The following is a 20,406-nucleotide window of genomic DNA, read 5'->3' on the forward strand; positions in this document are numbered from 1 at the left end:
AGGCGTGTGCTTGTGGTAAAGAGGTGAATGAAAATATTTGAAAAAGTGTGTCACTTTTTGGGAAATATTTTCTCAAACCAATACACTAAAATTTGTCTTGTACAAAACACTGTATCGAAGTACTTATACTTCCAAAATAAATGCACATTTCTCTGTAGTGGTGTCTATTTTCCTTTGTAGATTTTCATCCTCAATGTTTGTTTCTCCATACCACATGACATAAAGGTTGTTTTTTATAGCATCAAGAGCCAAAGCTGCACATTTTACAAAATCTGGAAGATGAAACAAGTAATCTCGTGGAAGATAAGTTGCGTTTTAAATAATATTTCTGAAGAGTGTTCTACAGGCGCATGCTGAAAAGTAATGCCTCCAATTTTTTATGTTAATACTCTTAATGCTTTCTAAACAAAACAAATGTTATTAACATTCTCCATATTTACTCTTCATGTTTAAATATTTGCAGCCCTCTGCCGCTAGAGGACTCCGAATTGTAGCGTGGGACATGACGGTGTGTGACGTAGCTGTCAGTGCGTGAGAAACAGCTGGCTATAATCGAGTTTCTAACAGTAGAAAACTTCATCCATACATGGAGTTCCCCTTCCTTTAGCATGACAGTTCCAGACCATACATGAGCGCTGCGACCTCTATAACTATCCAACGCCTTATGTCCACTATCATCGATTATCCTCCGTACAGTCCATATTTGTTCCCATTCCTTTTTTACCTGTTTCCGAAACTTGAAGAATACCTTCGAGAACTTTACTTTGATGGTGATGGAGCGGTGCGCGTAGCGATGAGGTTGTGGCTCCGTCAACGAAGTAAAACATTCTACAGGGACAATATCAACAAACTGGTCTGTTGTTGGGAGAAATTTGTTCGTCGCCAGGATGACTATGTTGAGACATAAGTACGTAGACATGAAGAATAAGAACGTAGAATATTAATAGAGTTCGTTTTATTTAAAAAGCTTTAAAAGTTTTCACATAAAAATTTCTGGAGCATTACTTTACAGGATGCCCTCATAGTTGCTACTATCCTATCTCAATACCTCTACGGCTGCGATCTAATCTGAGAGAAATGCATAAAATATGACGGGTTAAAGATATCTACCAAACTTTCACACGGAAAACCGCACCGTGTACAGGGCCCACCAGATATACGGGTACTGTAATGAACTTGTGTAGTTACACTAGTTCGCTTGCCTGCCACACTTCGCGAACGCTCGGCTCGTCAATATTTAATTGAAAAGGTACCCTCTAAAGGCCTCAATTTTCTCATATGCTACCAAGAACTCGCATGCCTTTAAACATGCAGTCAAGAATTATTAAACTCGTCTCTGAAATACTGTACTTTATTTCAAAAATATTTACGTTTCATGTTTACAAGTGGTGTATACATCAACTAGAACAACTTAATGCCTGTATACGCGTAATGTCTCTTTCTGAAATAAATGTTCAAATGATCGTCACAGTTTTTTATTTTCCACGAAACTGGTGGAAGCATGGTTCGATACACAGGGGCACTCTGTAGGACCAGCATATTTACTATGTTCTCTTGTCTCGAGCTTTTGTAGAACACTTTCGGCACGGTTTGTTTGTTTTTTGCAGACAGCCATATGAACTGCTGCTTTTACCAGTTGATCATAATCTGTTACTGACAGCCATATGAACTGCTGCTTTTACCAGTTGATCATAATCTGTTACTGTGTTCTTCTTGATCAGAATGGTTACTGGACGGTCTTTCTTTGTGTGGGATGTGAAGCCATCAATCAATTTTTTGCGAGTTGTAATCAAAAGTTCAATTGATCTTCGTATCCTTCTTGTTCTTTATTCATTTTGTACAATATAAAAGTGTTCACAGTTGCCATGTCCAGTAGGAAGCAGAGAATCCGATGCCATCGCTTAGGAGATCTTACGGCAGTCTATTAAATAACGTTTTCCAAATTGATCGAAGTGATTTACGCCTCACATTACATTATTGTATGTTGCTACAGCTTTTGGCAAATAATAATGCGCCCATCCTTATTCTTCCTAGAGAGAAGTGTAGCTTCTCTGCGGTTCCTTGAAGTTGTCAAAGTTGTGTTGTTCGCTCATTTCATAGCTGCAGTACCACGTTTGCGTTGGAATTGAACTTCTCCTTTTTTCAAGGTACATTTCTCTTTCAGCAATGAAGGAGCCCTTTCCGGTTTGTTCTTACAGTGTCTGTAGGATGGATACCATTGTTCAACAGCAAATTGCATTAGGTTCACAATGGTGAAGAAGTTGTCAAATGCTACCACACTGTCAGTATGTTTCAGGTCTTGAGTCAGGCTAATGACCCCACGCTCTCCCAGAGAATTTTCTGTAGATCCACCGTCTAATTTTCCTGTGTAAATATCAGACTTCGTGACATAGCCTATCTTTGAGTCTCCTAAACGCCACATTTTGCATCCTCGTTTGATTGACTTCAATGGCATATACTGCTTGAGCAATGTATGTCCCTTTAAAGATATCATGCTTTCATCCACAGCCTACACTTAACTGGCAGTGTACGGCTTACGAATTGCTTAAATTAGGTTATGAACTCTAGTAGTACACTTCTCTTGTCAAGATATGCAATCCAGCCCAGGTCTGTAACTCGTCTACAGATAAATTTGGCAAGTTGTTTGTCGCTTCACTTACAGACTGACCAGATTGCGCTTTTGTTTCAACTGCTCTGTACACAGATTTGTCTGCTGAACCACATACTCTAGCATCTCAGTGGTAATTAAAGAAACGAAGTAGTCCGTCTCCGTACTGTTTTATCAATGGACGATTGACAGATGTTTTTCCTTGTGTATTAACTTCAAGCATATCGAAAACAGCAGTGTCACCTTATGGTACCAATGACAATAGCGCGGGAACCATGGAACCAAACACGTATCAGAGTCCTACGCAATGTCCGAAACGAATTTATCTTGTGTAGCTTTTTCCCTTTCTGTTTCAGAATCTTCAGGATCGCTAGGTAGTGAAAATAGCAACTCCAGTGCTTCTTCTGGCGCCTGTTTCTTTGTACAGATGTGCTTCTTCGACGTTTTTTTGCTACGAAAGGTAAAGAACGATTGTGAGACGAACAATAAATGATATAACTGATTTTTAAATTATATTTGTTACCGATATTAACTTTTACTTAACACAATGTGAAAACAGTCCTAGAAACTTCGTTTATCACACAATAAAGGTATGAACTCATACAGAGCTCAATATCTTATACTGGAGAAGCGAAGCAATGTGTTCCGACAACAGTAGTGATCCCACGACAACAGCAACTGATTTTTACCAATGTAAGGAAAAGATTGATTGCTACTTACCGTAAAGATGGCACGTTAAGATTCAGACAGGCATAATCAGAAGCAACTTACACGTTAGCTTTCGACCACAGCGTTCATCAGGAAAGGAAGAGAAACACACACACACATTCATTCACACAAGAAAGCGTATCTCACGCACGCATGACCGTCATCTCTGGTAGCTCGAACCAGAATGTATCCTGGCATCCAACAGGTGAAGTGTGTCTGACAGCTTCAGCTTCAGTCGAAGACAGCACCTCAGACTTATTGGTTATGAGGGCGAGTATAACACCCAGAGTTCTCCCTGGTCCTTACAGGGACTCCGGTTTGAGGACACCTTTACCATACATAAAGATGGGATCATTGCTATTTTTCCAATAAAACTACTCTAAGGCGATTGTTGCTTTGTTTACACACTGGAACCTGAGACTGAAAGCAATATTCCGCATGGTCACTGGATTCTGCGCCTTTCAGCAGAGCTTTTACGGAGTGTGGATCACAGCCTTATTTCCTAAGTACAAACATCAAAAAAAAATTTGCATCACGCCAGTTCCCAGAAATCCTGAAGATAGACGTTGACCCTGTATATTGCATCACAGACATAGTCCCTTTGACTGTTCAGAGATGTCACTAAACCAGCCCAAAGATGTAAACAACCGAGCATGAGCAGCGCCTATTAGACGAAGAGGGGCCGACAGCCGACCAGTTCCAGTCATTCCACCAGGAAGGAGGTACACGGATCGTGTTGGCTGTAGTTCAACTATGCCTAGACCGTCAATACCGCGGTTCGATCGCGTCCGCATTGTTACTTTGTGCCAGGAAGGGCTCTCAACAAGGGAAGAGTCCAGGCGTCCGGAGGGAACCAAAGCGATGTTGTTCGGACATGGAGGAGATACAGAGAGACAGGAACTGTCGATGAGATGCCTCGCTCAGGCCGCCCAAGGGCTACTACTGCAGTGGATTACCGCTATCTACGGATTATGGCTCGGAGGAACCCTGACAGCAACGCCACCATGTTGAATAGTGCTTTTCATGCAGCCACAGGAATCAAATTGTGCGCAATAGACTGCATGATGCTCAACTTCACTCCCGACGTCCATGGCGAGGTCCATCTTTGCAACCACGACACCATGCAGCACGCTACAGACGGGCCCAGCAACATGGCGAATGGACCGCAAGGATTGGCATCACTTTCTCTTCACCGATGAGTGTCGCATATGCCTTCAACCAGACAATCGTCGGAGACGTGTTTGGAGGCAACCCGGTCAGGCTGAGCGCCTTAGACACACTGTCCAGCGAGTGCAGCAAGGTGGAGGTTCCCCGATGTTTTGGGGTGGCATTATGTGGGGCCGACGTACGCCACTTATGGTCATGGAAGGCGCCGTAACGCCATCCTCCGGCCGATAGTGCAACCATATCGGCAGCATGTTGGTGAAGCATTCGTCTTCATGGACGACAATTCGCGCCCCCATCCTGCACATCTTGTGAATGACTTCCTTCAGGATAACACATCGCTCGACTAGAGTGGCCAGCATGTTCTCTAGACATGAACCCTATAGAACATGCCTGGGATAGATTGAATAGGGCTGTTTATGCACGACGTGGCCCACCAACCACTCTGAGGGATGTAGGCCTAATCGCTCTTGAGGAGTGGGACAATCTGGACCAACAGTGCCTTGATGAAGTATAAGAGGTACCGGTGTGTACAGCAATCTGGACCACCACTTCTGAAGGTCTCGCTGTGTGGTGACACAACATGCAATGTGTGGCTTTCATGAGCAATAAAAAGGGCGGAAATGATGTTTATGTTGATCTCTTTTCCAATTTTCTGTACAGGTTCCGGAACTCTCGGAACCGAGGTGATGCAAAACTTTTTTTGATGTGTGTATGATGTACAGCATTTGCTACGGTTATCGTCAGAGGAGCACATCGAAGACTTTGATGACATGTCGGTAATGACACCTATAAGCATGTCCCCACTGGCTGTAATGCAGTGGAGCCTGGTAATGCACGGAGTATACGAAAGGAGCGGCACTTAGCCCATATTCGACCTACAACGAGTCAGACACACGTTATCGGCAGAATCAAGTGCTGCAATATGTACGACATATCGCGGCGCAGAGGAATTTCAAGACACGAAGATCCACTTCATGTGCCAAAGATGCGACGCATCCGACCAACAAACCACCCCACGCACTACGACAATGTGTAGCAACACCCTGGTAACGACTCGTCGATGCCAGCGTTGCGTCAGTCGGCGTGCACGCTGTCGCCGCCAGACAGCAAAATAACTCGGCGCGAGACGCTACAAATAGGCAACCTAATGGCCTACCGGCAATGAGGCTACAGCCACAGGAGAATTTTATCCACGCGCGTCTGTGCCGGAATAGACCACGCTTTGTTGAATGGGGCTGTCCACAAGGACTGACTGCGTTCACGCAACGCGAAGGGCTCCATTGGTTTTGCGTTTTTTGCACGCCACGGGCTAGTTGACGTAGGACACACGTGCGGGAAACTAGTTGCATTTCTGTGATTTTTTCTTTGTTTGAAAGAATACGCCGACATTTGACTGTATATTACTGCATTTTTCTTCTGTACGATCTATGAGTAGATTTCGGCTTTCACGTCATTATCCAGTACAATATTCGCAGCCCATTAACAAGCTTTTATCTTGTTTGTGCAGGATGACAACAAAATTATATTAATGGTGTAAGAACATTGTTCTCGATAATGGCGTGAAAACCGAAATCTACATTGTACAGACGAAAAATACAATAAAATGTAGTCAAATAGTGGTGTATTCTTTCAAAAAATACTGCATGTCTGTGACTCAGCACCATCTAAAACCTTTTCTGATCTGTCTGAGTAGCGAGCAACACTGCGGAAGTGTTCAGAGTACCGACACGATACCTGCACCTGAACCTCCATCCACAGAAAGTACGCTGAGGCCACATTATAAGAAGAAAAAAAAAGAAAAAACAGGATCCGTTTAGAGAAATGGTACAGGTGTTGAAAGGAGATTTGGCACAATGTATTTCTGATAAGGTTCATGCGGATGAGACCTGATTAGGAAATGGAAACAACAGGACAAATTTCCTCTTCAATTAAAAGTCATTCAGCTTTTACAGCCATACACAATACCCACATCTTCCTCTCCTCCGTCTTCTCCAAGTGGCAGCATTTTCAGAGTTAATCAGCCTTCTGCACAACACTATCAAAGCAGTGTCTCACAGGGCACCGAACAAAGCGAGACAGCCAATGAATAATCTTTCGTCACACTTTTGATCAGTGCTTCTACGAGGGGCATTCAATAAGTAATGCAACAAATTTTTTCTCGGCCAATTTCGATTGAAAAATGCAGAATTTGTTGTGGGACTTTGGAATGTGCGGAGACTCTCATTCGCGGTTCAAAATGGTTCAAATGGCTCTGAGCACTATGGGACTTAACATATGAGGTCATCAGTCCCCTAGAACTTGGAACTACTTAAACCTAACTAACCTAAGGACATCACACATATCCATGCCCGATGCAAGATTTGAACCTGCGACCGTAGCAGCAGCGCAGTTCCGGACTGAAGCCCCTAGAACCGCTCGACCACAGCGGCCGGCTCATTCGAGGTGATCAACAGATTACAATCAGACACCTTGCTACTCAACTGGACGTCCGACAAGTCTGCCCATCCGAGAGGAGCTCAGAAGAATTCGTTGGACTGTTCTTCCTCATCTGCCCGGATCTCGCGCCTTTCGGCTTCCATCTGTTTGACCCAATGAAGGATGCACTCAGTGGCAAGCCATACGTGAATAATGGGGAGATTATCGATGCAACAAGACGTTGGCTCCGACGTCGACAAATAGAGCGGTACCATGTGAACTTACATGCCCTCTCAATAACGTGGCGTAAGGCCGTCGCATCGAAAGAAGATTGTGTTAAAAAGTAGGTTTTTGTAGCCAATAGAGTGGGGAATAAAATGGTGTACTTGTATACTGAATAAAAACAACCTGCTTTCAGAAAAAAAGTGTTGCATTACTTATTGAACATCCTCCTAAATTTTCTGAATTATTTGAGCGGAAAGAATTTCAACATTGGCGAAAACTAATTAAATTAATATTTCTGCATAAACTGTCACAAAGGACCAAAAAAAATACAAGTACCTTAAAGTTAACTGCGAGATTTTCCTCTGCACTGGTACACTCCCTCATTGTTGTTTCCTTATAGAGATTCCGTCCCTGACCGTGATGAAAAAGATTTCAAATGAGTTATCCGACGTCCTGTAGTATTCGAAAAACTTGTCTGGGGTTGTCTTTAGCTTGTTGTGTAGAATGACAAACTTTCCCTCTCTTGATCTCTTGCTTAATATCGGTTGAATCCAGCATTTTTTTATTTTGTTCTCATGCCATCGTTTCCGACGCCTATAGACAACTGTCTCAGTACATAAAGCAAGGATCTCTTTCCTATTTAATGAAATTCCACTCAAAGTTGATACTAACTGCGCACAGTAAATTTGTCGTAGCTTGCACAACGCACTACTGATGCCGCTTGTGTTGCGTGGAACACGGATCACTCGCTGGGTGAAAAGCACGCTCGTGTGTCCGTAGCCCACGTTACATCCAGTTTTCTCCGCAGTACCGTTCGTAGGTCTCTCAGTTCTTGGTGTCCGTGGTGATAAAGAGCCAACGGGTGGCAGAAAAAGGATAGCCGTAATTTGTTGCATGGCTGCAGCCGTGTTGCTTCTTCACTTATTTCTATTAATGCAGTTGCAGTTGCTCTTCTATACAGTTGTACACTGAGGTGACAAGGTCATTGGCTAGCGAAAAGCACTTATACAGATGGCGCTGGTATCGCGTACAGAAAGTATAAAAGGGCATTCCATTAGCAGAGCTGTCGTTTGTATTCAGGTGATGCCTGTGAAAAGGTTTCCCATGTGGTTATGGCCGCACGACGGGAAGTAACAGACTTTGAAAGCAGTGTAAGTAGTCAGAACTACACGTATGGGGCCTTCCATTTCGCAAATTGTTAAGGAATTTAATATTCAAGATCCACAGTGTCAAGAGCGTGTCCGAGAACACCAAATTTCAAGCATTACCTCTCACCACGGACAACGCAGTGGCCGACGGCCTTCAATTAATGACCGAGAGCAACGGGGCTTGCGTAGAGTTCTCAGTGTTAACAGACAAGCAACACTGCTTGAAATAACCCCACAAATCAATGTAGGACATATGACGAACGTATCCGGTGGGATAATGTGGGGCAGTTTGGCGTTAATGGTCTGTGGCAACAGGCGACTGACGCGGTCTTTGCTAACAGCACATCACCTGCAGCGCCTCTCCTGGGCCCCTTGAACTTCTCGGCTGGACACTGGACGACTGGAAATCCGTGGGCTGGTCAGACGAGTCCTGAATGCAGTTGGTAAGAGCTGATGGTAGGGTTCTAGTGCGGCGCTGATTCCACGAAGCCATCGAACCAAGTCGTCAACAAGGCACTGTGCAAGCTGGTGGTGGCTCCATAATGGTGTGGCCTGTGTTTACATGGAATGGACTTTGTCCTCTGATCCAACTGTAAATGTTCGGCTGCTTGGAAACCATTTGAAGCAGTTCGTGGACTTCACGTCGCAAACAACGATGGAAATTTTACGGATGACAGTGCGCCAAGTCACCGGGCCACAATTGTTCTTGAGTGGTGAAGAACATTTTGGTCAATTCGAGCGAGTGATTTTGGCACGCAGATCTTCCGGCAAGAATCCCATCGAACCTTTATGGGACATAACTGACAGGTCAGCTCGCGTATAAAACCCTGCTCCGGCAGCACTTTCGCAGTCATGGACGGCTACAGAGGCAACGTGGGTCAATATTTCTGCAGGGGACTTCCAATGACTTGAGTCCATGCCACGTCGACTTGCTGCACCACAGAAGTGCTTTATTTTTAATGGAGATTGTGATGACAAAAGCTGCTTGAGGTTCACTTGACTGGTGACAAGACTGCGAACTGTACTATCACAGGAGAGAACTGCACAGTTAATCGTTTCAAAAGACGTCTCTCACGCAGGCGTACGGCCTGCGTGAATTGCTCAGTTCCTTCCGTTAGTCGTACAGTTTGTCACTCGGATATGACGTCACATTTGATAAACAGCACAGCTAAACCGAAGATGTGTAAAGCCCTTTAAGAACCGCAGTTCCGTTACATAACTACTACACAAGTACAGTGTTAAGTTGGTAATATCGTGACGAGTGAGAATTAGTGTCGTACTGTCCTGCAACGGCTGTTAATGTAGCAGATCTTGTAGTCCTTGAGGATTAATTCTCTAAATATGAGCATGACCCCACAACTACCGTGATGGCAGGTAAATACGAAGTGCTGTCCTCGTATGTTACATATCTCTGCTTGACTCAATATTGCAGTAATTAAGAGGAATGAATAACATTCCACTGACCAAAATACCTAGGTAGTACATCTGCTTAGTTTCCTGACTGGTTCATCACCCAGCTCCTAGGTTGGGTAGTGTTTACTTTAACACCATCTACATTTCATGGCTGGTATTTACTTCTTCAGGGTGAAAGGATATCAATCATAAGGTTTGCTTTTGACATTGCTATCCTGCGTGAAAGTGAAGAAGAATTACAGCATCTGCTGAAAGGAATGAATAGTTTAATGAGTACGAAATATGGATTGCGAGTGAATAGAAAAAAGACCAAAGTGATGAGAAGTAGCAGAAATGAGAATAGCGAGAAACTTTGGGGGCCACAAAGTAGATGAAACTAAGGAATTCTGCTACCTAGCCAGCAAAATAAACTATGACGGACGGAGCAAGGAGGACATAAAAAGCGGACAAGCAGACTGTCACTGGCGAAAAAAGGATTCCTGGCCAGGAGAAGTATCAAAAATAAGTCTTAACTTGAGGAAGAAATTTCTGAGAATGTACGTTGAGAGCACAGCATTGTATGATAGTGAGACATGGACTCTGGGGAAATCAGAACAGAAGAGAATCGAACCCTTTGAGATGTGGTGCTACAGAAGAATGTTTAAAATTAAGTGAACTGATAAGGTAAGGAGTGAGGAGGTTCTCCACAGAATCGTTGAGGAAGGGAACACATGAGAAACGCTGACAAGAAGAAGGGACAGGATGGTAGGACATTTGCTAAGGCATCAGGGGGTAACGTCCATCGTACTAGCGGGAGCTGTAGACGGTAAAAAATGTAGAGATAGGCAGAGATTCGAATACATCAAGCAAATATAAATACACTACTGGCCATTAAAATTGCTACACTAAGAAGAAATGCAGATGATAAACGGGTATTCATTGAAGAAATATATTATACTAGAACTGACATGTGATTACATTTTCACGCAATTTGGGTGCATAGATCCTGAGAAATCAGTACCCAGAACAACCACCTCTGACCGTAATAACGGCCTTGATACGCCTGGGCATTGTGTCAAACAAAGCTTGGATGGCTGCCCATGCAGCTTCAACACGATACCACAGTTCATCGAGAGTAGTGACTGGCGTATTGTGACGAGCCAGTTGCTCGGCCACCATTGACCAGACGTTTTCAATTGGTGAGAGATCTGGTGAATGTGCTGGCCAGGACAGCAGTCGAACATTTTCTGTATCCAGAAAGGTCCGTACAGGGCCTGCAACATGCAGTCGTGCATTATCCTGCTGAAATGTAGGGTTTCGCAGGGATCGAATGAAGGATAGAGCCACGGGTCGTAACACATCTGAAATGTAACGTCCACTGTTGAACGTGGCGTCAATGCGAACAAGAGGTGATCGAGACGTGTAACCGATGGCACCCCATACCATCACGCCGGGTGATACGCCAGTATGGCGATGACGAATACACGCTTCCAATGTGCGTTCACCGCGATGTCGTCAAACACGGATGCGACCATCATGATGCTATAAACAGAACCTGGATTCATCCGAAAAAATGGCGTTTTGCCATTCGTGCACCCAGGTTCGTCGTTGAGTACACCATCGCAGGCGCTCCTGTCTGTGATTCAGCGTCAAGGTAACCGCAGCCACGGTCTCCGAGCTGATAGTCCATGCTGCTGCAAACGTCGTCGAACTGTTCGTGCAGATGGTTGTTGTCTTGCACACGTCCCTATCTGTTGACTCAGGGATCGAGGCGTGGCTGCACGATCCGTTACAGCCATGCGGATAAGATGCCTCTTATCTTGACTGCTAGTTATACGAGGCATTTGTGATCCAGCACGGCGTTCCTATTACCCTCCTGTACCCACCGATTCCATATTCTGCTAAGTCACTGGATCTCGACCAACGCGAGCAGCAATGTCGCGATACGATAAACCGCAATCGCAATAGGCTACAATCCGACCTTTATCAAAGTCGGAAACGTGATGGTACGCATTTCTCCTCCTTACACGAGGCATCACAAAAACGTTTCACCAGGCAACGCCGGTCAACTGCTGTTTGTGTGTGAGAGATCGGTTGGAAACTTTCCTCATGTCAGCACGTTTCAGGCGTCGCCACCGGCGTGTGAATGCTCTGAAAAGCTAATCATTTGCGTATCACAGCATCTTCTTCCTGTCGGCTAAATTTCGCGTCTGTAGCACGACATCTTCGTGGCGTAGCAATTTTAATGGCCAGTAGTGTAATTGAGAGTGTAGGCCCTTAGGGTACAACTGCTACTCTGAGATGAGAAGCTTGATACAGGAGAGGAGATCGTGGCGGGCCGCATCAAAGCAGACAGAAGACTGAAGACTAAAAAAAAAGAGCTTCTTTTAAACCTTTCGGACTGACAGGCAGTCGTCGAAGTATAAAATTATTCACGGACGTTCTCTTCCTCCCCAAGCATTTGCCGATTTCTCTGAAAAATTATTCCCGCCGATGTAGATGAAATGGCAGTTTTTGTACTTGGATCGCAGCCTCTCGTCGCGGAAGTTTTAACTGAAATGTTTAAACTGTATATTAATTAGAAATTCTGCATGATGATTACAGATTATTGATCGTTTCACAATGGTGTATTTGCACCAGCATCGAACATAAATAGGTGACATTACCATCATCTGACAGAAGGAAATGCAAATTTTCATTGTTAGCATTCGAATGCACATCGTGTACAGAAGGAGACATGTACTTGTTTGCTGTTTGACAAGATAGTGGCACTACCGATCACTCTCAGGAGATGTTTGCTAGAGTACTGTCTTGACGTTAGTCAACTGGTGCAGATAATTTCGCGACGGACGTGTAGCCCATGCAGTCCGGAGAGTTTCATATTAAGGCAGCAAAGTCAGAACGCAGGATCAGCCAACAGTTGCAGTTACCGAAGTCAACAGTGGTGAAGGTTCTACGGAAGGGACTGCAGTGCATCCCGCATACATCTGCTACTGATACATCAACTGTAGCCTAATCCATACATATTATAAAAAGGAATGTATGTGTGTGTGTGTGTGTGTGTGTGTGAGAGAGAGAGAGAGAGAGAGAGAGAGAGAGAGAGAGAGAGAGAGAGGGAGAGAGAGTGAGTGCTTGTGTAGTAAATCCATACATATACAAAATGGTATGTAGGAATGTGCGTGTGTGTGTGTGTGTGTGTGTGTGTGTGTGTGTGTGTGTGTGTGTGGTGTGTGTATGTGTGTGTGTGTGTGTGTGTGTGTGTGTTTCCCGTATCTGCTCCCAAAACCACTGAACTGATTTCAACTAAACGTGGTACGTATATTCCATACTGTCAGGCAACAGTCGCTGTGGAGGTAAGAATTACCTACCAGTCATAGTTCAGGAGATAAAACGTCATAAACAATTAGATGCGTGGAAAACTGCTCAATCATTATTGCTCAGTCATTACTGCTCAAATTATTACTTCTGAGCTACTAACTCCATTCGCAATGAATTTCGCAGACAGTATTCATATATACAACTAAAGGAACCTACAAAATATATCACGGAACCGAAATAGTTCAGAAGATATGACGTCATAAACACTGAAATGCTTGAAAAACTGCCGCATAACGCGTGACGTTTAAATTTATTACTTCTCTACTACAAAATGTATTCGCAGCATTTTTCCTAGACAGTATCCACATTTACCGTTGAATTTTTCTACCAAAGTATATCACGGTAGGACACACAGCTCATAAGATATGACGTCATAAATATGCGTGAAAAATGCCGCATCATGCGTGAAGTTTTAATTCATTTATTCTAAAACTACTGAGACGCTGCTACAGTCTAATCAACTTAAGGAAATACCGGATACGTGGCAGCGCTTTTGACAATACTCAAACGTGCAGTGCAGACGGCTGTAGTGTTATGAAGAGACGTTGCCATAGAGACGTTTACAAAATCGCACTTTAGACACGCAACGTACAGAAACTGTCCGGTGTCATCTCACACCGGGTCGACTGCAGTACATACAAGGTTTCGTTTCTAATTTAAAAAATGGCAGAAATGAATATCCGGGCAATGCCGAATTTGTCAACTAGTTGTCGTATAAAAGAGGGAGGCGTTATGTAAAAATTGCATGGCCATTATCGAACAGGATGAGGGTTTGCTGAAGTATATGATTGTGAGTCACGAGCCGGAATTATATTTACATAAAAAAGTCAGTGTGCAGATATGAGGATACGAAATTGATAGCTGACAACCTAAAGACAACCTGTTTTGTACATTTTCGAAAAGACCTGAGTTTGACCTATTTGTCTTCGCCGAGACTACCCAGCAGATCCCATATAATTACTATTAATTTGAACTTGCTAGACGACTAACGTTCTTGGCTATTGAACGTAAAATCCTTCTTACTCCATAATTTACGTGGTAAAAGAGACGTACACAATAATTAACTTTGGAAAGCAAATTGCGCCATACATTAGGAACAACGTTTAGTATGGTCATTCCACTTAAGGTCGTTCTGGATAATTACGCCTAGATATTTTACTGCAGACGCTGTCTCCAGCTGTTTGTCATAAATAGTGTAGCTGTACGGTAGGGGATTTCTTTTCCTATGTATGCGCAATATGTTACGTTTATTTACGTTCAGGATCAACTGCCAGTCTCTGCAGCATTCATCGATGTTTGTTAGACGATTTTTCTCATGTTTCGCCAGCTCGAATGGTTGGTATTGTCAAAGTTTCATCTTTCAGGGAATTTAGTTGTAGATGTGAATGTGCGAATAACAAGTAAAGAAATACTTTTTTCTGAAATCAACTAGGTTTTATTCAGGATTCCACTACATCATATTACTTCCCACTCTTTTGGCTGCAAAACCCTATATTTTAACACATACTCCTTTCAGTGGAACGACCTTACATAGCCTTACTGGGAAGCCCTGTATGCTTGCATGGTACGTAACACTCTACTGGTCGACGTCAAAACCAAAGTCAGTAGTGGCGCAACCTGCACGTAACCCCACTCTCCATTATTGCCAAATTTATTCAAGATGTCGTCCAATGGATCTGAGCACTATGGGACTTAACAGCTGTGGTCATCAGTCCCCTAGAACTTAGAACTACTTAAACCTAACTAACCTAAGGACATCACACACATCCATGCCCAAGGCAGGATTCGAACCTGCGACCGTAGCAGTCGCGCGGTTCCGGACTGCGCGCCTAGAACCGCGAGACCACCGCGGCCGGCATGGCGTCCAAGATGGCGGCGATGGATATGGCATTGTCGCCATGATGACATGGCCGGAAGTTCAAATTTTGGCAGGAAGATAGGTCAATTAGGCTACCACCACTAACCTAACACCCTCCCCTTCTCCGCTCTCCAAGATAATGGCGGGATGTTCAAATTCCAGGAGGACAATGCAACACACCACAGCTACCTCCACTAACCTAAGAAGTGGCGGAAAAATAGATCACTTGGACTACCTCCACTAACCTAAGCCATCCGACCGCCACCTCTTCCTAGGAATTGGTGGGGAAAGAACTCAGCCTGTGCTGGAATGCTGGATAGGATGAAGGTAAGTTTCTATTTTGCAGGCAGTCTTTATTTAAACAATTTGATGCAGTAGCTCCGATCAGTGTGTCCACCATGACGTCTGGAGTCCTACTGACCTAGCACACAGTACTGCCACCAGAGTGCACATTCATCCCATGACGGTCTGGGGGAAAAATGGCGGGAAAATGCTTCAGCCTCTGTTGGGCTGCTGGAGGGAGGAAGGAGTGTACTTTATTTATTTTGGAACAATTTATTTAGAGACAGATTTCACATAGTTTATTTATTACACTGAACAAAACACTACTCGTAAATCACCGAAATAATGCAGTACACTGATGTACAGACACACTCACTAATTATAAACTATCGAAATAATGCAAACAGTTTATTTAGTGACGGATTTCACGTAGTTTATTTATTACACTGATACTAAACACTCACCCCGGCATGCTTGAAGTCACAGTAAATAGTCTACAGACCTTCAAACTACTTGTAAATCTCGAAATAATGCAATACACTGATGTGCAGAGATGCAAATAACTCATAAATTGTCAAAATAATGCAGGTAAAAGGCTCTGCAAACACGCTTGGTAATCGTCAACTGTCGGAGTCATGCATGGCACAACCTTGACACCTGTTCACAAAATATAGCAACAGACACGAAAACAATTCACAATTGTCAAAAGATAAAGTATGTGTAATGCTATGCAAACACTCTCACAGCGCTTAAACAGGTGAAAGTAACGCAGTGTACAAACACTCACTGCACGTAAAAACCGCTTTCGAACTATCGTCAATCGCGACATATCAGCAAATTGCCCCCCTACAGAACTCCAAGGCGCACACACCGGGCGGCGGGCTCACGCAAGTCCCATACGCGTGCACAGGTGTTTACCATTGCTGGCGTGATACCCCTCTACCGTTGGGTAATGACGTCACAGCTCGCGCTATAGAAATCTGTTCCAACGTGTCCCACAACAGCACAGGCTGCACTGTTCCCAGTGATACTAATGGGACATGCGAGCTGCATCTAACCATGCACGCGTTTAGAGCTAAGTGTGGCTGATTCAGTACTGCAAAATGCTCACGTAGCTACACACCATCGCAAGCGCATCTAAAAGGTTCACATTGTTATACTGATGTCACATGGCTATGTAAATAAGAGCCAAGACGATCTCTCGGAAATTGTATAGTGTCACAAAAGTTAATGGTTGCTTTTGTAGAAGCTTTCATGATGTCTCAGCTTGTATGCATGAAAATTCTTGTCCTAACAGTATTTGTTTACGAAAATAGCCCAGAGTAACGCAGAATGCATCCCCCCTGATGGTCCTAATGTGGCATCCCATCCATTACGTTTTAACCCTCCCTGGAAATGGTTAAGTTCTACTTTCAACAAACATCTCTGAAATGCAACCATTCTCACCACTATGTCGAGGCTCCCATGTCCTGGCACAAAGGATGTCTTGTAAATGAATGGAACAGTCTGATGGGCTCTTACTGAATTTACCCGACAACTTACTGATGCTGCCGGTGTGTAAGCACTGTCCGCATTTTTCTTTCTGCAGACGAGACTTTCAGCGGCAAAAACCTATTTTGTACAGATAGCCTTATTGCACTGACAGTTAAACGCTGCAAAGTGACCTACAGATCATCAAATATGGTAAGACAGTTGCTCAATTACACTGCTCTGCCACTGAGAATGGAAGCTTGAATATTAGAGTGTGAAACCGATATACAACCCGGCAATATATCATCGTTTATCATGTCGATGTAGAAACATACAATTTGTATCCTGAGCCATACAAAATCGCCCCTTTTGCATCATGCATATAGCTATTGGCTGCCAGACACTCGTACACATACCGCGAAGACAGACAGCATAAGCACATGCACCGTAGGTATACTCCTCGCTGCACTAGATATTTCCCTTGACGTCAGGCGGTCATCCACTCCTGACATGTGACCAGAGCGCCCTCAGCAGACCGAAGTCACCCTCAAACTGTTGTACAAAGTTGTGGTCGGCTAATACCAGTGTCCATGATGTAACAGATTCCAAATCATCCCTATAATTTACAAAGTCACCTAAGGTGTTTCTCATGTCTAGAGAACCAGCAAACGTGTCTTCCACCTGTCTTTCTCCTGTTAGATGCACACACCACACTCAATGTTCCCTCAACTAAATAAAGGCACGAAATTTACAGAAGCAGACAACAGGACAATTTACATGGGAGGGAATAATGGATCAGCGTAAACACATGTCCATAATGAATCTTCTCAAATTTCCACGTGATCATGAAAGCTGTCTGACACATACTAAGTATTAGTTAGGACGACACGGTTAAGTCAGCCACATTCCTGCACCCCAGCAGGCCTCTCCATTCTGGCAGTTCCTACCATTAGCCGGAAACGTGAATCATTCCCGCCACAGGTCACCGGCGCTGCGCACCAATAAGGCATAGGCAGAATCATCATCCTAGGAAGCCGGCCACATATATTTTTTATCACTGTACTTACAAATAAATATTACGATCGCGGTCTCAATTTGACGACATTCGACAATGAGCGAAGTATCAGAAATACACCCTGCTGACGGCTGTGGCTCTCGAGATGGAAATATGTGTACCATTCTTATGACTTGACAGTTCAGGCTGCAGTTCTGAATTGATTTGATTTGATTTTTTATTGGTCCAGTTTTATCATATAGCACAAATTGTACAATTGATATTGGACAGGTCAAAGATAAGTTACAATAATACATAGTATTAGCAATTAAAATTAGGTACCTACTACAATTAATTTTGTTACTTATTCAGAAATTCTCTGACAGAATAGAAACAGTGCTTTATTAGAAATGCCTTTAGTTTAGCTTTAAATATTGGATAAGTAGTATTTTTTATTTCCTCTGGTATCTTATTGTGTAGTATTACACCAATGTTAATTATGCTCCTCTGATAGGTGGTTGTTCTGTGATATTTTTGATGTATATTTAATTCCCTTCTGGTACTATAGTTGTGTACACTTTTGTTCTGTAGCAGTTTGCCTATTTTCAGGAGGTAGTCCTTAGTGAACAAGATAGTTTCATAAATGAATAAACTTGGAACATTTAGAACACCAAGCTCAGTAAAATGGGATTTACAGGACTCCATCTTTTTAAGGCCACAAATTATTCTTAAAGCTCTTTTTTGCATTCTAAAAACCTTTACACTGCGAGTTGAGTATCTCCAGAAAATGATCCCATATTGGATTAGTGAGTGGAACTGTGCATAGTATGCCTGCTGTACTGTTGTTTTGCTTGTTGTAGCCTTTAAAATTCTTAGGCCATAGCACACAGAAGATAGTTTTCTACACAAGTTATTTATATGTGTGTCCTACTTTAAGTCTTGCTGAACCCAAAGACAGCGTTAGATCAGAAGTCCGACACAGTTCCATTAGTTCACTTAGTTCAGCTCAGGCTCCAGTTTGAACTGTGTCAGACTGGTAGACCAAATTCGCTCCAGTAGTTCACTTATCTTAGTTCAGGCTCCAATTCCGACCTTCTCCTCCTTAGAGCCCTGTTTACACTTACTACATAGTTTTATTGTTTTTGCACACTTTATTTACTGTACCCTTATCTAAATATTTTTTTCGCATCATAAGAATTCATTTTTGTTAACAGTTAAATGAGTTTTTCCTTTTGCCGGACCCTGTCAGAAAAGAAACGCCAGATAAACACTCTTGGTGACAATGCGAATATTTTAATTTTTAGAGTTTCCCACTACCCAACTTCCCAAGTAAAGGCTTGGGTTATAATTAAATGCATTCAGCCCTTCCTAATTAAAAGATTGCACATGCAAAAAAAAAAAAAAAAAAAAAAAAAAAAAAAAGAACACTTATTACAAATACACACACTGGATCTGTTCCTAAAGTTCATTTAGTTTTTGCAGGCGATAAATTTAGCTGCAAATTTATTAGTTAAAGGGTTTTTCTCAGGACTCTTATTTATTGGTGCTTTAACAGTAAAAATGAACTATGTAGTTTCTTTTTAACTAGTTCGTCGAACTACTTCCGTAAGAAGAATTTGTGGATTTGGCAACTTAAGGGTGTAATTTGTGAGCATTTTGCACTGTTGCTTAAGAGTAAAATGAACAATCTTCACTTTAGCAACAAGAATCACAGCGAATAATCAACTGACATACATTATACCAACTTGAATCATTCATTTTTCAGATGTTGGTAGCTCCCATTTTATCACAAATCTCTGACACGCATCGCTCTCGTAGCGAAGTTGGAGTACAGTTGAGTGCGATACGTGTTAGAGTGAGGATTTTGCGAAGCATTTTGGAAATATGTTGCTAATCGCGATTCGTAAAGTTAGTTCCGATAATTTTCTAGACACATCTCAGTTTGTTTGTAAATAATATTGGGTTTTAATATTAATTATGTCTTATATGGTTTAAGTATTACGTTAGGGAATGTTTTTGTGGGAACTTGTTGAAAGATTTCTTCCATTGTTCAAATCATACTTCAGAGACTGTTGCATATGTTTGTTTTGCCGCAGGTCAAAAAACGCGGATTGAAGAATGGCTAAATGAAGCTAAATTTATGTCTCATCACAGTTTAAATAGTTACCAAAAGAATTTAAATTGAAACAAAATGACTTCCTTCAGGATAACACATCGCTCGACTAGAGTGGCCAGCATGTTCTCTAGACATGAACCCTATAGAACATGCCTGGGATAGATTGAATAGGGCTGTTTATGCACGACGTGGCCCACCAACCACTCTGAGGGATGTAGGCCTAATCGCTCTTGAGGAGTGGGACAATCTGGACCAACAGTGCCTTGATGAAGTATAAGAGGTACCGGTGTGTACAGCAATCTGGACCACCACTTCTGAAGGTCTCGCTGTGTGGTGACACAACATGCAATGTGTGGCTTTCATGAGCAATAAAAAGGGCGGAAATGATGTTTATGTTGATCTCTTTTCCAATTTTCTGTACAGGTTCCGGAACTCTCGGAACCGAGGTGATGCAAAACTTTTTTTGATGTGTGTATGATGTACAGCATTTGCTACGGTTATCGTCAGAGGAGCACATCGAAGACTTTGATGACATGTCGGTAATGACACCTATAAGCATGTCCCCACTGGCTGTAATGCAGTGGAGCCTGGTAATGCACGGAGTATACGAAAGGAGCGGCACTTAGCCCATATTCGACCTACAAC

The 20,406-nt window shown here is 43.0% G+C and overlaps 1 long non-coding RNA gene across 2 annotated transcripts in view; it reads left to right on the forward strand.

Annotated features, from left to right (window-relative positions):
• Window positions 1-19,841, forward strand: part of LOC124799292 — a 188,684-nt gene extending 168,843 nt beyond the window's left edge. The window contains exons 1-2 of one of the 2 annotated variants that reach the window (XR_007017008.1): window positions 19,441-19,553; window positions 19,742-19,841. This is a non-coding gene — a long non-coding RNA (uncharacterized LOC124799292). Of the gene's footprint in view, window positions 1-19,440; window positions 19,554-19,741 lie in introns of those variants that run through there. The other variant, XR_007017007.1, reaches the window with a different exon arrangement.
• Window positions 19,842-20,406: the final 565 nt, after the last annotated feature.

This window comes from Schistocerca piceifrons, chromosome 5 (assembly GCF_021461385.2).
Source record: "Schistocerca piceifrons isolate TAMUIC-IGC-003096 chromosome 5, iqSchPice1.1, whole genome shotgun sequence".
NCBI classification, from domain to species: Eukaryota; Metazoa; Arthropoda; class Insecta; order Orthoptera; family Acrididae; genus Schistocerca; species Schistocerca piceifrons.